The sequence below is a fragment of the Myotis davidii genome, unplaced genomic scaffold, assembly GCF_000327345.1.
Source record: "Myotis davidii unplaced genomic scaffold, ASM32734v1 scaffold299, whole genome shotgun sequence".
Taxonomy (NCBI): Eukaryota; Metazoa; Chordata; class Mammalia; order Chiroptera; family Vespertilionidae; genus Myotis; species Myotis davidii.
In genome coordinates, this window is record NW_006293088.1 from 6,038,902 (window position 1) to 6,052,834 (window position 13,933).

A 13,933-nucleotide genomic window follows, 5' to 3' on the forward strand; every position below is an offset into this window, starting at 1 on the left:
ACCCCCACCCCCCCGCCCCACCTGCTTCTTTGCATGCTCATTGTCACACGTCAGCCAGCCTGGGACAGAAGGATGCTTCATTTTGATTGATTTGACTTCCTTTTTGGCATGGGGTAGAGGTGTGTGTCGGGGAGAGGGTGGCCCTAAAGGACACCAGTGCGTTGCTCTCCTAGGTTGCCACAGTGAGCCCTGGAAGCCGGCCCCCGCCTGCTGCTTTGTCCTGTTTGACTCGGGGATGGGGGCCTGGTCCACAGCACCTCCCCATTTTCCCCTTTAATTGGGAGAGAAGGCGGCCAGAGCGCCTAGGTCTTTAGCCTGCAAGCCTCGGCTTCCTCTCATCCTGCTCAGCCTCCTGGGGTGTGAGATGGGGGCATCCCCAAGTATCCCGAGCCCCCTGCTCAGCTTACCTCTCCCTTCTCCCCGCCCCCCCTTCCCTGCACCTGTCAGCTGTTTCATTGACTGTCTGGCTTGGCTGCCACCCATCCTATCCTCCCAGGCCAGCGCCTCCCGCCCCTCCCCCCAGGCCCACACGCCCTCCCTTCCTGTCTCTGCCCACGTCTGCCTCTACCTGCCCGTCGCCGGCACACCTGAGGATCCGAGCTGCCTAACGGAGCGCGGGGCTGGCTCAGGGTGTTTACCAGACAGCGGGATAAGGTAGTAAATCCTGCTGCTGTCTTCCCAGGGCCAGCTTCCTCAGATGGGCTTCCAAGCTCCTAATCTCGGTGCCCACATCCCTGCCCAGCCCATGTTTGATGGGAGCTTTCCTTTCCGATTGAAGCTCCGACCGAGCAGGATCCGTCGTGGGCTGGGGTCTGGGTTCCCACCGGTGCGCGATGACATGGAGGCCCGGCCCCTTCCTCCCTGGTTCTTCCTTCCTCTCCGCCTTCCTCTCTTGGGGAGTCTCGGTGAGTGGGGGCCAGGATTCTGCCACCAGGTGTTCCAGGGCCTTCTTGGGGGCCCCCACCCGCTGCCGCCAGCCAGGTGATGAGGCACGTGCTGTGTTGGAGGGGCGGGGGCCGAGCTTGGTCTTGGTGTCAGAGGCCAAGGGCGTCCAGCTTGAAGGTGGTCTGAGGTGGGAATGAGCAGGTGAACGACAGTGCTTCCCACCATTCCCGTGCTCCCCACTCAGAACAGAGCGGCCCCCGTGGGGCTCTGCTCGGGGTGCCGGGAACCCGCTTGTCCCAGGAGAGTCCCTAAGGCAAACCCGCTCACTCACGGGGCCAGGGCATTAGCTTTGGAGACGCCAGTGCCAGGGAGGTGAGCTCCCCTCCAGGACTCGGGTGGCCACCTGCCCGCTTTAAGATGGGCTGGCCTCTGGGGTGACAGGAGGGCTTCGGTGCTCCCCAAGTGAGTAGGGACGTTGAGGCTCCCAGTGGGACCCACTCTTGATATGGGAAAGAGGCCGGTGTCCGGGTTTCCCTTCTGTAGGACACTGGGGCTTGCCTACCCTCCCAGGGACAGCAGGACTGAACCAGAGCAGGGAACTCTGCACCCATCCTCAGCCTTGTCTCCCAGAAACGTGGCTAAAAGAGGCAAACGAGCTTACTCCCCCCACAACCCCCAACCCTCCCAGTGCACTGGGAACTTCCCTTGAAGGGGGAGAAGGACTGTTCACCTTGGTGGCCGCGTGGCCACCGTTGGTGGCTTGGGTATACCTTTGGGGGTGGCTTGGGTAACCATGGTGGGCGTGTCTTTCCTCTTAGTTGCCACGTTAGCTGGACAGACCCTCCTAATGTCAGCTTCCCTTTCCCTGGCCGCGGGCTCCCTCTGCCTTCTTTCTCCTGCGCCCCTTCTCTTCTCCTCCTTCCTCCAGGCAGCCAGAGGTCTCTTGGGTTTCACAACACCAGAGCTTCCCTCTCTCCGGGTCTCCAAACCTCCATCCTGCTCGGCTCCCCTGTCCCATGTCTCTACCCTCTCTGTTGCCGTGGCAATCAGCGCTGCCCAGGGCTTTCCTGTGTCCCCTCCTGGGCTCAGGGCCCTCACAGAGCGCAGGCCTCTCTGGGACCCAGCAGAGGGGGAGGTGGAGGGGCTGGGGACAGGGCAAAAGGTGCAGCCACACACTTCACCCTGACCCTCCAGGCTGCTGTAGCCACAAAGGCCTGGTCTCCCAGAGGAACCCTGGGGTCCCGCTTTTATTTGGGGTATTCTTTCTCCAATATGTATTGCGCAAGGATCGAGAGGCGAGAGGGGGAAAGAGGGCAGTGAAAACCTGGAAGATGGCAGTTGGGCTGGTGAGGAGGAGGAGGAGGAGGAGGAGGAGGGAAGAGGTGAAATTAATTCATTAGAAAAACCTGTTTACTGGCTCGGCTAGGCGCCTCCATTTTAAAAGTCTACGTTTACAATAAGTCGCTAATTAAAACACAAAATTAAGCAACAGCTATGTTTTTTTTTCCCCTTACACTTTAATTGCATGATTTTTTGTGATGTAATTTCTGGAAACACCCAGCGCGCCTCACAGGGCTGATTGTTTGATAAACTAGAAGCACCTGAAACCAACCCCAAAAATAAATATATAAGTCCGAGGGGAACGAACGGCCGGCAGGTTGGAAATGGCGGAGCACTGCAGACAGCGGGGCACCAAACGTCCATAGTAAGGAAAATACAGAAATCTTCTAAGCAAGGACCTTTCTCTTGTCTAACCCCCTCCCCCCAAAACCAGAACAGTCCGTGCACCTTGGGGGAGGGGGAGCTGAAACGAAAACCAGACCAAGTGGGGTAATGGCTCCCTGTCCCCGAAGTCCCGGTTGGTAGTGTGGGTACAAAGCAAACACAGCCTGGCCTCTCCCCTGATTCCATTGCTGGCCGGGCTCAGTACTTGCTGGGGCGTCTCCCTTCATCACGGGCTTTTAAAGAGGATTCGCCCCTCTCCCTTGTTCTGAACCTCGATGCGATCCCGAGGTGGTGGTGGGGGAGGGTCAGTAAAAAACCAGCTCTCCACGCCCGCCGAGGGCAGACGGGGAGCCCCAGGCCTGGGCCGCTGGCCGCCAGCCCCTGGCCTTCCAGGAGGTAGAGGGCACGGGTGGTCCCGGTAAGAACGGGGTGCGTTGTCTCCGCGGACAGCCCCGTGGCCTGCTGCCGTTTTAAAGATGTAGACCTGGGTGATGATGCAACACTGCTGAGAAACCTGTCAGGGACGGACTCCAGGGCGGGGCTGGGTGGAAACTGGATCCACTGCCGCCCGCCCGCCCGCCCGGCTGCTGCAAAGTCCTAGGCCCGGCATCCTCCGTGGGCACCGGGGCCTCCTGAGTGCTGAGCACTTGGGCAGGAGGGGCATGAGGGCCAGAGGGACCTGTGACCACACTGCCTTCTGCTTTCCCATCCGAAAGCGGGAGGCCCAGTTGCCCGGGGCCCTGGGAACCTCTCCATACACTCCTCTCCTGGGGAAGAAAGATCTGCCTCTTTTTAGGGTCTTTTTAAAGAAAACAAAACAAAAACCCACCTTTTCTCCCTAATTATAACTTATGCTTATGGCTCGTTGGAAAATACAAGGAAGTGTGAAGGAAATAAGTTTAAACTAGCGGTTCTCAACCTGTGGGTCGCGACCCCTTTGGCGGGCGAACGACCCTTTCACAGGGGTCGCCTAAGACCATCCTGCATATCAGATATTTACATGACGATTCATAACAGTAGCAACATTACAGTTATGAAGTAGCAAGGAAAATAACTTTATGGTTGGGTCACAACATGCGGAGCTGTATTTAAAGGGCCAGAAGGTTGAGAACCACTGGTTTAAACTGTGTGGCGCAGATGGTGAAAGCATGGGTTAAGGCAGTGGTCGGCAAACTGCGGCTCGCAGGGAGCCGCGACCTGGGTTCAGGTCCCAGCTTTCCGCCCGGGGCTGTGGCTTTGGCTCAGTTACTTATGTTGCTGAGTCTCAGTCCCTCATCTAGAAAGTAGGCACCATGACCTTGGAGGGGGTGAGGAGGCAGTGTGATGACCCGTGTGAAATACCGAGCCCATAAACATCAGTGATTTCTGTTATTGCCATTAATAATGGCTATTCCACGGCCTCAAGATAATAGGCTTTGAAACTTTTATTAAGAATTTGTTTTGTATTAATGAAATTCTCCATTGAACCCCACGCCGCCCAGTAGAGTAGCCTTGAGTCGCACGTGGCTCTTTACACTGGAATGGACTGAAATCAAATCAAATGAAAAATTCAGCTCCACGGTCGCACCCGCCACATCTCAGTGCTCAGTGGCCACACGTGGCCAGGACTGTTCCCCAGGGCACCGTGCTAAACCGCGGCATCACTGGAGTTTATTCACATTCGTTTCCTACTGCCCATGAGTGTCTGTTCCTGGCTGCATAGTAGTCCACGGTGTGGCTTGTTGGTTTTGAGTCTTCTTGCTGGGCTGTTGGAGCATCTTCTGGGCTCTGATTGGCCCACGGTGCTGTGACGTGCTCTGATTGGTGCCAGGAAGCAAGGGGCGGGGCTCTGCTCCTCCCCCCATCCTGCAGTTCCATCCCCTGGCGTCTGCCCTGGAGAAAAAAGAGGGGCTGCCCCCTCATTCCCCAAGTGCATCCTCTCCGCTGGCTCATCCACAGCCTTCACCTCACAAGGAAGAAGAGGGACATGCTTAAGGCAGAAAAAAACGAGCAATAGTGTCCCTCCCTCCACTGAGCCCCCCCCCCCAGAGTCCCCCCAGGGAGCCCGCAGGGAGCCTTGCTTGTTGGGGAGTGAATGCCATGGTGGGGGGCTTGGCTTGGGCTGGCTCCCAAGGTCTGTGCAGGCCTCCGGATCCCAGTGAGGGTCTTCAGGCTTCCAGAAGGGCCCAGACTGAAGATGGGGAGACTCCAGGGAGGGGTGCTGGGTCCCAACTCAGGGGGCAGCTCCAGGAAGACCTTGCCATGGTGGGTGACCATCCGGTGACGGGTAGGTGGGGTGAGTGTTGGGGTGCTGGGGTGATGCCAGGGTGGTGGCCGGAGCCTCTTCTGTAGCCGGGCGGTCCACACGCTCCTTGCACGGTCGCGGGCAGAGCCCTGGGTGGGAGGCCGTGGGCAGGACCTGGCAGGGAAGTAACCCCCCGGGCAGTGGGCAAGACAGATAGGGAGAGCCGAAACCGGACCTGCTGACGTGGCCCTTTCTGCTCACAGCGGATCATAAAATATGGCTCAGATTTTCATTACGGGCTCTATCGATTATCTTCTGGGATGGATGAATTATAGGGAACATTAAATTTTTTTTAAAAAGCAAGTGAGAGAGGAAATATCTGAATGAGTTGGGGTGGTCGATGGCAGAAAGGGCTGAGCCACCAAGCCTGCGTGGCCTCTGACTCCGAGCAGGGCGAAGACCAGAGCGCTCAGGGCAGCGGCCTCTCGCTCCAGCTCCCAGCCTCCCAGCCTCCCTGGTTCCAGGCCTCCCGGGCCTCCTGGGCCTCCCTGGGCCTCCCTGGTTCCAGGCCTCCCGGCCTCCCTGGTTCCAGGCCTCCTGGCCTCCCTGGTTCCAGGCCTCCCGGGCCTCCTGGGCCTCCTGGGCCTCCCTGGTTCCAGGCCTCCTGGGCCTCCCTGGTTCCAGGCCTCCCTGGGCCTCCCTGGTTCCAGGCCTCCCGGGCCTCCCTGGGCCTGGCCTGGCAGCAGGGGAGGCCCTTGCTCCTCTCTGCTCCCCGCGCCCCATCCCCTGCAGGGAGCTGCCTAGGTCCTGGGGAGGCAGACAGTGGGGTTGTTCACAGGTTCTGACCCAGGAGGAGGCCTCGCCCAGGCTTCAGGCCCCTGTGGCTGGAGGTGGGCCCCAACCTCCGCTGCTTTCTCCCCAGGAACCTCCTGATTCCGGAGATGCTCCCTGGGCAGAGGGAAAGGTCAGAGGGCACCGTCGGCCGCCTGGGGTCAGGACTGAGACAGGAACTCCCGAGGAATGTGGCCACCTGGGCCTGGGGCCCCCCTCAGCTTTTCCAGCTGCTTGTTCCTTCCATCCGCTGTCCCGGGCTCAGAGGGTTTCCGTTTCCCTTTGGAAGCGTGGGGAAGCGTGACTGCGTCCCACTGCTGCGCATCTCAGTCACGCCGGGAAGGAGGGCCTCCTGAAAGCCCACCGTCCCTGGCTCCCCCGCCCCCCCCCTCACCTTGCTTCCGAGGGTGTGACCTTGGGTGGGTGGGTCACATCCCTCTCCGAGTCTTAGTTCCTCAGCTGTCCAGTTGAAATCATAACCTGTCTCATCGGATACTTGCGACAATCGTATGTATGAGGGTATTAGAATCCTTGGTACTTAATAAACACCCTTCCTTCTCTGCTGCAGCAGGGTCTGGAAACCTTTTCCTCCTCTCTCTCCTCATTTAGCCTGTTTGATTTATTGTTGTCTCCATTTGACAGATGGGGAAACTGAGGCCCAGGGCGGTGAAGGTCGTTTGCCCAGGGTCACACAGCTTGTCAGTGGCAGAGCCAGGATTCATACCTGGCGGTCTGGGTCCTGGGTCCAAAGCTCCTATATTCACCCACTAGGTTATGCTGCCCCAGTGATCTGAAGGGGGGCGGGGGCGGGCGGCATATGTGTGCCTACACCTGTGTGTGTGCTCATGTGCCTGCCAAAAGCCGTGCCCTCGCGTGGGTGTCCGGCTGATCCCACTTATGACCCTCCCCCACTATATGTGGCCACCTCATGTGCAGTGGGCCCAGCGTTTTCTGGGCCCTGCGCTGGGTGGAGCGTATCTCCACCCCCAGGCCGCCCCCTCACCCTGGCTTCACCTAGGCTGCTGAGAAAAGGTGGTGGTTTCCATGGATATCCGTCTCCTCTGGTGACACGCCCTTTTTGTATGACTCTGTTCCCTCGAGTTGATTGTTTTTGGCACACAGCTCTGTAAACTCATCCAACAATTAAAAAAGGGGGAGGGGTGGGACAAAAGGCAGGCAGATCGTAACTGCGGGGTGAGCTGAGCGACACGCGGGAGGGCCTCCGGGGTGTGGGTCCCCGCTCTGTCCCCGGCCGGTGGCAGGGCACCACTGTCCGCACAGAAGAGGCGGACTCTCGGGGGTCCCGCTGGTGAAGTTCTGAGAATCCTTCCCTTCCGTGGGAGCTGCGTTCTTGCCCCATTTCTCTCGCCCTCGGAAACCTGAAGGGGCCCCTTCTCGGTGCCAACCTGTCCATCTCCAAAGGCCACCTGACGCCAGGAGATGCCGGCGTGGACCCATTTGCATACGAGCTGCCCTTGTGTTGGTTAATTGTGTGTGTGTTCGCCCTGTTTGTGTACCTACCATCACATACCGGCTGCACTGGGCGTACCCGTAGTAGGCTGTGTGAGATCACAGATGAAAAATGCAGTGAAAAACACTTTCGTGCCACGACACATCGTGTCGGATTTTTGTATTAAGATGTGGATTTTTTTATTGTTTTTTTTTCCTTTTCCATACAGCCCTGGAGTTGGGCAATGTGCACGTCTGTGTTTTTGTTTTCACTCCGGGTGGTTTATGAAATCTGCTCGTTAGGGCGCTGTCCTCTCCCCACCTCCAGCCTGCCCTTCCACCCCTTTTTCCGCTCAGTGTAGATCTTTCCCGACACCTCCTTTGGGGAGGATATGGGTGCACCCCCCACCCCCACCCCCAGCATACATTCACGCAGGTGAAAACAGGTTCCTGCCGTCCTATTCTCAATCCCGGCATGGCAGTAGGAGGTCCCGCTGTGGGGGGAGGCAGGAGAAATCTCTGTCCCCCGCCCCCACCCAGGATAAAGCCCCATCGCTTGCCCCTTGTCGGGAGAGAAGAAACGGAAGTTGTCCCATCCACTGCACCTCCTCGCTTACGTGGCCCTCTCCTGGGTGGCTCTCTGGTCCCCAGGTAGGTTTCGGGGTTCTCCTGCTCACCAGGGGTTTCCCTGCAGGACTCGCCCTCTCGCACTTGGAGCCGAGCCAGGAGGCAGCGCCTGACCTCCGGTGTGACCTCTGGTGCTTTCTGGGGCTCCGGGACTTGTTTGGAGCGGGGAGCTGAGATGCAGGAGGGGAAATGGCATTCGGGGTGGGTGGGTGGGTGCCCCGATCCTGGGCGGGGACGGAGAGGAGCTTTCCAGTGAGCGGGGCCTTGGAGCCGTCAGCCCCGAGCCCAGGCCGGGCTGCAGCACTGGCGAGCTGTGACCTTTGGCACGTCCCTCTGTATCTCTGCGCCTGCCCTTCCTCGTCTGTCCACAGGGACCAGAAGCTTCCTACTTCGCGTTGCAAAGATTCGGTGCCATCCCTTGGCAGGGTGCTTGGCAAATAGGAGGCATCAGTTAGTCGGCTTAGTTCGCACACAGGCCCACTGTCCGAGAGGGACAGCCATTCAGCCCAGGGTGCCCTCCGCTTCCAGGATGCTCCCTGGCACATAGTAGGTGCCCGACCAGCTCTTATTGGAACCGTTTGGAGGAGGATCACATAACCAAGCAGTCCCCTCGAACCTGAAAGTTATTCATTCCTGGTGCTAATGAAGGAGGGGGGAGAGACCAAGACGCAGGTTGGGGCTTAGGGGAACTGAACAGAATGGAGCGTGAAAGTCGCCAGTGAAGTGTTTTGTCGTCGGTGTGTGTGTGTGTGTGGGGGGGGGTGTTGAAGCTGCTCAGGCCCATCTGATTCTGACATGAAATCAGGGACTGGTTCCGTCCCACAAATGCCCTCACTGCCCACTGCGGGCCAGCTGGGGTGCTAACTGCTGGGGACACACGGCTAATTAGGACCTGGTCCCTGCCCTTGAGGGGTTAGAAACCCAGTGCTGGAGACAGCCTTGTGAGCAGGTGGGGATTTCAATGCAACAGGGAAGGTTGCATGAGGAGCAGAGGAGAGGGGCGTTTGGGCCGGCTCGAGGTAGATTCTGGAAGGTTACCTTGAAGAGGCCGAAGGAAGAGGGTAGGATGTTTATGGAGCACTGTTAACGCCTTTCACATCTCTTGTGTTTTGTTGTTGTTTAAATATATTTTCATTGATTTCAGAGAGGAGGGGAGAGAATCATTGATCGGCTGCCTTCTGCATGCCACCCTTCCCCCCACTGAGAATTGAGCCGGCAACCCCGGGCATGTGCCCTGACTGAGAATCGAACCCATGACCTCCTGGTTCATAGGTTGACACTCAACCACTGAGCCATGCCGGCCGGGCTCACATCTCTTATCATTGACACCCCCACCCCCACCCCCACCCGCTCAGTAGGAGGGAAGAAGCTGCTGTCTCCATTTGACCAGTGAGGGCACTGGGAGATGAGATGGCTCGTCCAGGAGCCCGGGGCGACTTAAGTGGCAGAACTGGGACTGAGAGCCACGGCTCCTGATTCTCGGCCCAGCGGCCCAGTGCTATTTCTGTCACTGCGCATGGCTCTCACACCTTCCCCCTGAGCCGCTGGCCAGAGAGCTCCGTGCTCTGGGCTTGCACTTCCTGACCCGGATCCTGCTGTTGCCACAGCCCCGGGGCCTATGCGTGGGGGGGCCTGTCCATGGCAGACCCCGGGGCCTGTGCCCTGGTTTGGTAAATGGGTCAGGCCACTTGGTAGGGGACTGTCCCTGAGCTTGGCCACACCCTGGCAGGGCTGAAGGGTGGCAGGAATGGGGAAGACTGAGGAGGAGGAGGAGGAGGAGGAGGAGGAGGAGGCGGCGGCCTGGCCACACCCTTTATTCAGTTGCTCTTGCTGCCCGGGGCATGCCTCTCCGTGGGCTGGAGGAGGCCAGGCAAGGGCCTGGAACACCCTTTCACCATCACTAGGACCCCCTTCTGAGCCAGCACAGAGACCCTGGTACGGTTCATGCTCATCATTCCTGGTGGTCAGACTCCGGTCTCCCAAGCTCCTGGCCAAGGGTCAGGGAGCGGGCAGTGTTTCTCCCGACCCTTTCTCGGGGGAGTGTGTCTGCCTGGCCGGGGGCGGTGTTGGCCGCCTATAGCAGATGCTGATCTGGGGGGGTTGGGGGAGGCAGGGGTCATTCTGATGGTGTTGGAGTAGAGTGCCCCCAGCAGAAGAGAGTTCTGGGGGTGGGAGCTGTAGGTGGTCTGAGCCACCCCTGCCTCTACCCAGAGGTATCGGGTGGGTGAAGGGGCTGCCCAGGGCTTTTGGGGAATTTGGACCAACAAGCAAGGGAGTGTCAGAGCTCAGAGGAGTGAGTCTCCCAGTGGCCCTGAAGTTCCCATTAAAGTGTTTTTTCCTCTTTTTTAAAGAAAAAAATATTCCCAAACTGGAAAACAAAGGAAATCCACTTCCCCCAAATCACACGAAACTCACATTAGGGGCCTGGCGGAATTCCATGGAAACCAGGAAACCCGCCGTTAACCCTGTGTGCCTCCGCAGGGTGGGGTGGGAGCCGGCGGGGCCAGCCCCGGCCCAGGGTCGCTGGCCCTCCGACGGCTTCCCCCAGGGAGCTGGTCTCCCAGGCATTGCCCCGAGCAGAGGCGGGGTAGAGCCGATGCTGGAAGCTCTGTCCTTCAAAGCACCAACTCCCCCGTCCACTATGGCCCAACCTTGGGAGGCAGCGGAGGAGGGGTTCATGTACTCCGGGGAGGCCCTGGGGGAGCCAAGGGCTGGGCCAAGTTGGAGAACCTGCCGGGCAGCTGCCCACACCGTGCGGCACAGTGGAGTCAGGGCCAAGCCCACTCTCTTCAGGAACATCGAGGCGCCACAATCCCCTGGCTGGCAGGGAGGAAAAGACTGGATTTCAGCACCTCCCTCCCTGATGCCAGCCTGTAGGCAGGGTGGGTGCGAGAATGGGCAGAGGGCTCCCCCCCCCCTGCCTGGTACCCCACTCTCACATCCAGGAGGCTGGGCCGCGCCAGGCCTGGGAGGTTGTGTGCCGAGGTCAGTAGCGTCTGTATATTTGCACACACGTGGGCTAAGTTTTCTAAAAAGGCCGAAAATATTTACAGGTTTGAAGTTGAAACGCAAACAGGAAAAGCCCTTTAAAAAGTGAGTGTAGTGGATATTCAAAACAGGAATCACCATGGAAACACCACAATATTTGCTTAAATTGATACAAAGGTTGCCGGTAGCAGGGCATCAACGTTTTTTGGCCACATTTTTTTTTTTTTTTTGGCTCAGCACCTATAACAAATGAATCTCTACATCCCCCTCTCTGCAGGGGAGGGGGTGGGAGGTGCGCACACCCTCTTTTCTTCCCTATGTGAAGGGGCACCGTCCCAGAGGAGAGGGGGAAAGGAGAAGAGAGGAAACCAAACTCCATCCCGGGAGCTGCAGGGACACCTGTTGATGCCATTTTTAGAGACTCCCATAGGCCACCAGGGGTCCTGGGAGCAGCTGGAAGCTGGTCGAGGGACAGCCTGGAGGGTGCGGGAGGTTGGGGAGCCCGAGGGCTGGTCCGGTTGCCTGTGTCTGACCTGGTTTCCAGCGTTGGCTTGATCCACTGTCACACTGACCTTTCCCCCCTGGTGCCGGGCCTGGGCTGTGATCACTTTATTGTTACCTGGGGTGACACCTGACGGTCGATCACGGTTTCTGCCTGTTCGATTTCTTTGTTAGGTGTGACCACGGTGTAGCAATTGGCTCATACTTGTGCCACGGGTGCACCGGTCGCGGGGTCAGGCATGGCACTCGCCGCAGCAATGCCATCTGCTGATGGGCAGGCAGGCCCGAGAATCGCTTACCTGGCGCACGGGGCCAGGCCTTACTCTCCGTGGCCCTTCTCCCTGGAGTCGCTCTGTGGTCTCAGCTGCAGCCTAATCCTCCACTTCCCTTCTCATTTTGTAGGCGAACAGACCTCGCTGACGGAAGGCCAGGACCCCTGCGCGGCCCCCCACCTCCCGCGGCCTCGCCGTCCCTCCCGTAGAAGGGCCGCAGCCGCAGGGTGCGCTTGGCATGGACTTCGGACCCCGGCCCTTGGGAAGCAAAGGTAGCTGCTCCTGATTCCCGACGCCACTGGGAAATGTGGGCGGGGGTGCAGAGAGGGGCTGCCGAGGCCGTTCTCAGTGGGCTCTGACCCGGATGGCGCCCTAGGTGAGAGCGAGAAATGGGGGATTGAGAAAATCCCAGGGCACCTGTATCCTGCCCCCGGCTGGGCCGTTCACTCACTGCTCTCTCCCGCTCTGGATCCCGGCTCCCCACCCGTAAAAGAAAGGGGTTTAAGAGCCCTGCCAGCATCCCCCTGGATGGCACTGAATGGTGCCAGCAGCCTGCAGGCGTTTCAGGGGGGCCTGGGCTCTAGCAGACACCCTGCCTGGGGCTAAGCATCATATCATGTCTCAGCGGGCATCTCCGAGGCCGGTAGGTCCAGCCCGTCGCTGACCCAGGGGCTGCTGCTCCGCCCGAGCTCCCGTGTGGCTGGGCGGGGCTCCCCCAGGCGGGGCTCCCCCAGGTGGGCCTCCAGCTCGGGCAGGACCCCCCTTAGAGGAGAAGCCACAGGTGTCTTAAAAAAACCCACACATTTTATTGATTTCAGAGAGGAAGGGAGAGGGAGAGAGAGAGAGAAACATCAATGATGAGAGAGAATCATTGATCGGCTGCCTCCTCCACGCCCCACACTGGGGATGGAGCCCACAACCTGGGCATGTGCCCTGACTGGGAATTGAACCGTGACCTCCTGGTTCATAGGTTGATGCTCCACCACTGAGCCACACCAGCCGGGCCCACAGGTGTCTTTTGGTCCAGGCTCAGGAATCGCCCCTTGCCTGAGGAAGGGCATGTGTGCCAGGGACGGGCAGTCCAGGGGCTGATACTGTCCGATGTTTACCCTCCGGTATCACATGTGGTTTTCAGGGTGGGGGAGGGGGGGTAACACATGATTGGTTACTTTTCACATATTGATCATTATTCAGTGTTCTCTTATGATCCTGAGGGAACCAGCCTGGAAGGGTTGGACTTTGGTAAAGGTGATGGGCAAGGTCTTACGGTGGGGGGTGGGGCTGAGGGCCTGGAGAATGGCTGGGAGGGCAAGGCTGGGGGCCGCCCTCTGGTGTGTGCCAGATGGGGGTCAGCAGCCCTGTCCCCATCCTGCGTGCTCCCTCCCCAGGGGCGTTGCAGGCAGGTGTGCCCTGCCCCTCCCTCCCAGCCCAGGCTCGGCACCTCTGGACTTTGAACTTCCGGGGAGGAAGCACTTGCAGAGATGGTGCCGTGGTGCCCACAGGAGATTGAGAGGTTCCCAGAGCAGGAGGCCGGCTTCATTTCAGGCCATGCCACCTCGGGGGCTGTCGCCAGTCTTAGCTACAGCCCAGGGATTTGCAAATCAGATGTAAATGTGGCCTTTGGAGCAGCCACGGTGCTGGGGCTGTTCGTCCTGGCGTCCAGCACGCAGTCACACTCCAGGATGGTCTGTCCACTTGTAGGCCGTGCCGCCGTGGTCCCTGATGGCGGGGAGGGGGGCTGTGGAGATTCTCGGCTGCCATCTTGCTGGGTTTCGGCATCAGCACCTGCCATCTCTCCCTTCCTGGGCTCTTGCCCGACTCTGCCTCCTCGTGAGCATGGGTCCTGGGCCGGCTGGCCATGCCTTCGAGCCTCTGGATGTACTCCCTTGCGCCCTGACATCACAGGCTGCCCAAGGGCTGTGGTAACCCCGTTGAGGGGGCACCTTTGCCTGTGCTGTTCCCAGTGGCAGGCCTTCTGTTTTCTTTTCTTCAGCAAATCATGCCCATTTGTTTTTCTCCTTCCCGAAGTCTCCACTCAGTGCTGACGCCCAGGGGCCATGCCGGCTGCGATTTGCACCCAGCGTGGGGTATGGGCTCCATGCATCCCACGGGACCCCTGCCTCCTGGCATCGGCGGGCTTGGGCTGCTGTTGAAGCTTGGGTTGTCTGGAAGCCCCTGGGTTCCACCAGCAAGCCCCAGGGAGCCCCTTGGTTCCACCAAGCTCCGCCTCGCTCACCCAGCCCTTTCCAGGCACAGGGGCCTCTGTGGCAAGGGTGACCCGGGGTCTCAGAGGTGTCCTGCCTCATGACACTGGACTGTGGGCGAGGGGGTGAGGCTGTGCTTGGACCTGGCCCACAGGCCTGATCCCGCCTAGGTAGGATTCTCCCCACTTCTGGCCACACCATAGGAGGGCTGGTCATCTCTGGTCTCC

The 13,933-nt window shown here is 59.3% G+C and overlaps 1 long non-coding RNA gene across 1 annotated transcript in view; it reads left to right on the plus strand.

The window, feature by feature from the left end:
- The window catches only part of LOC107183576, a 97,557-nt gene that overhangs the window by 28,324 nt on the left and 55,300 nt on the right, over nt 1–13,933 (plus strand). The window contains exon 2 of the long non-coding RNA XR_001514367.1: nt 11,633–11,774. This is a non-coding gene — a long non-coding RNA (uncharacterized LOC107183576). The remainder of the gene's footprint in view (nt 1–11,632; nt 11,775–13,933) is intronic.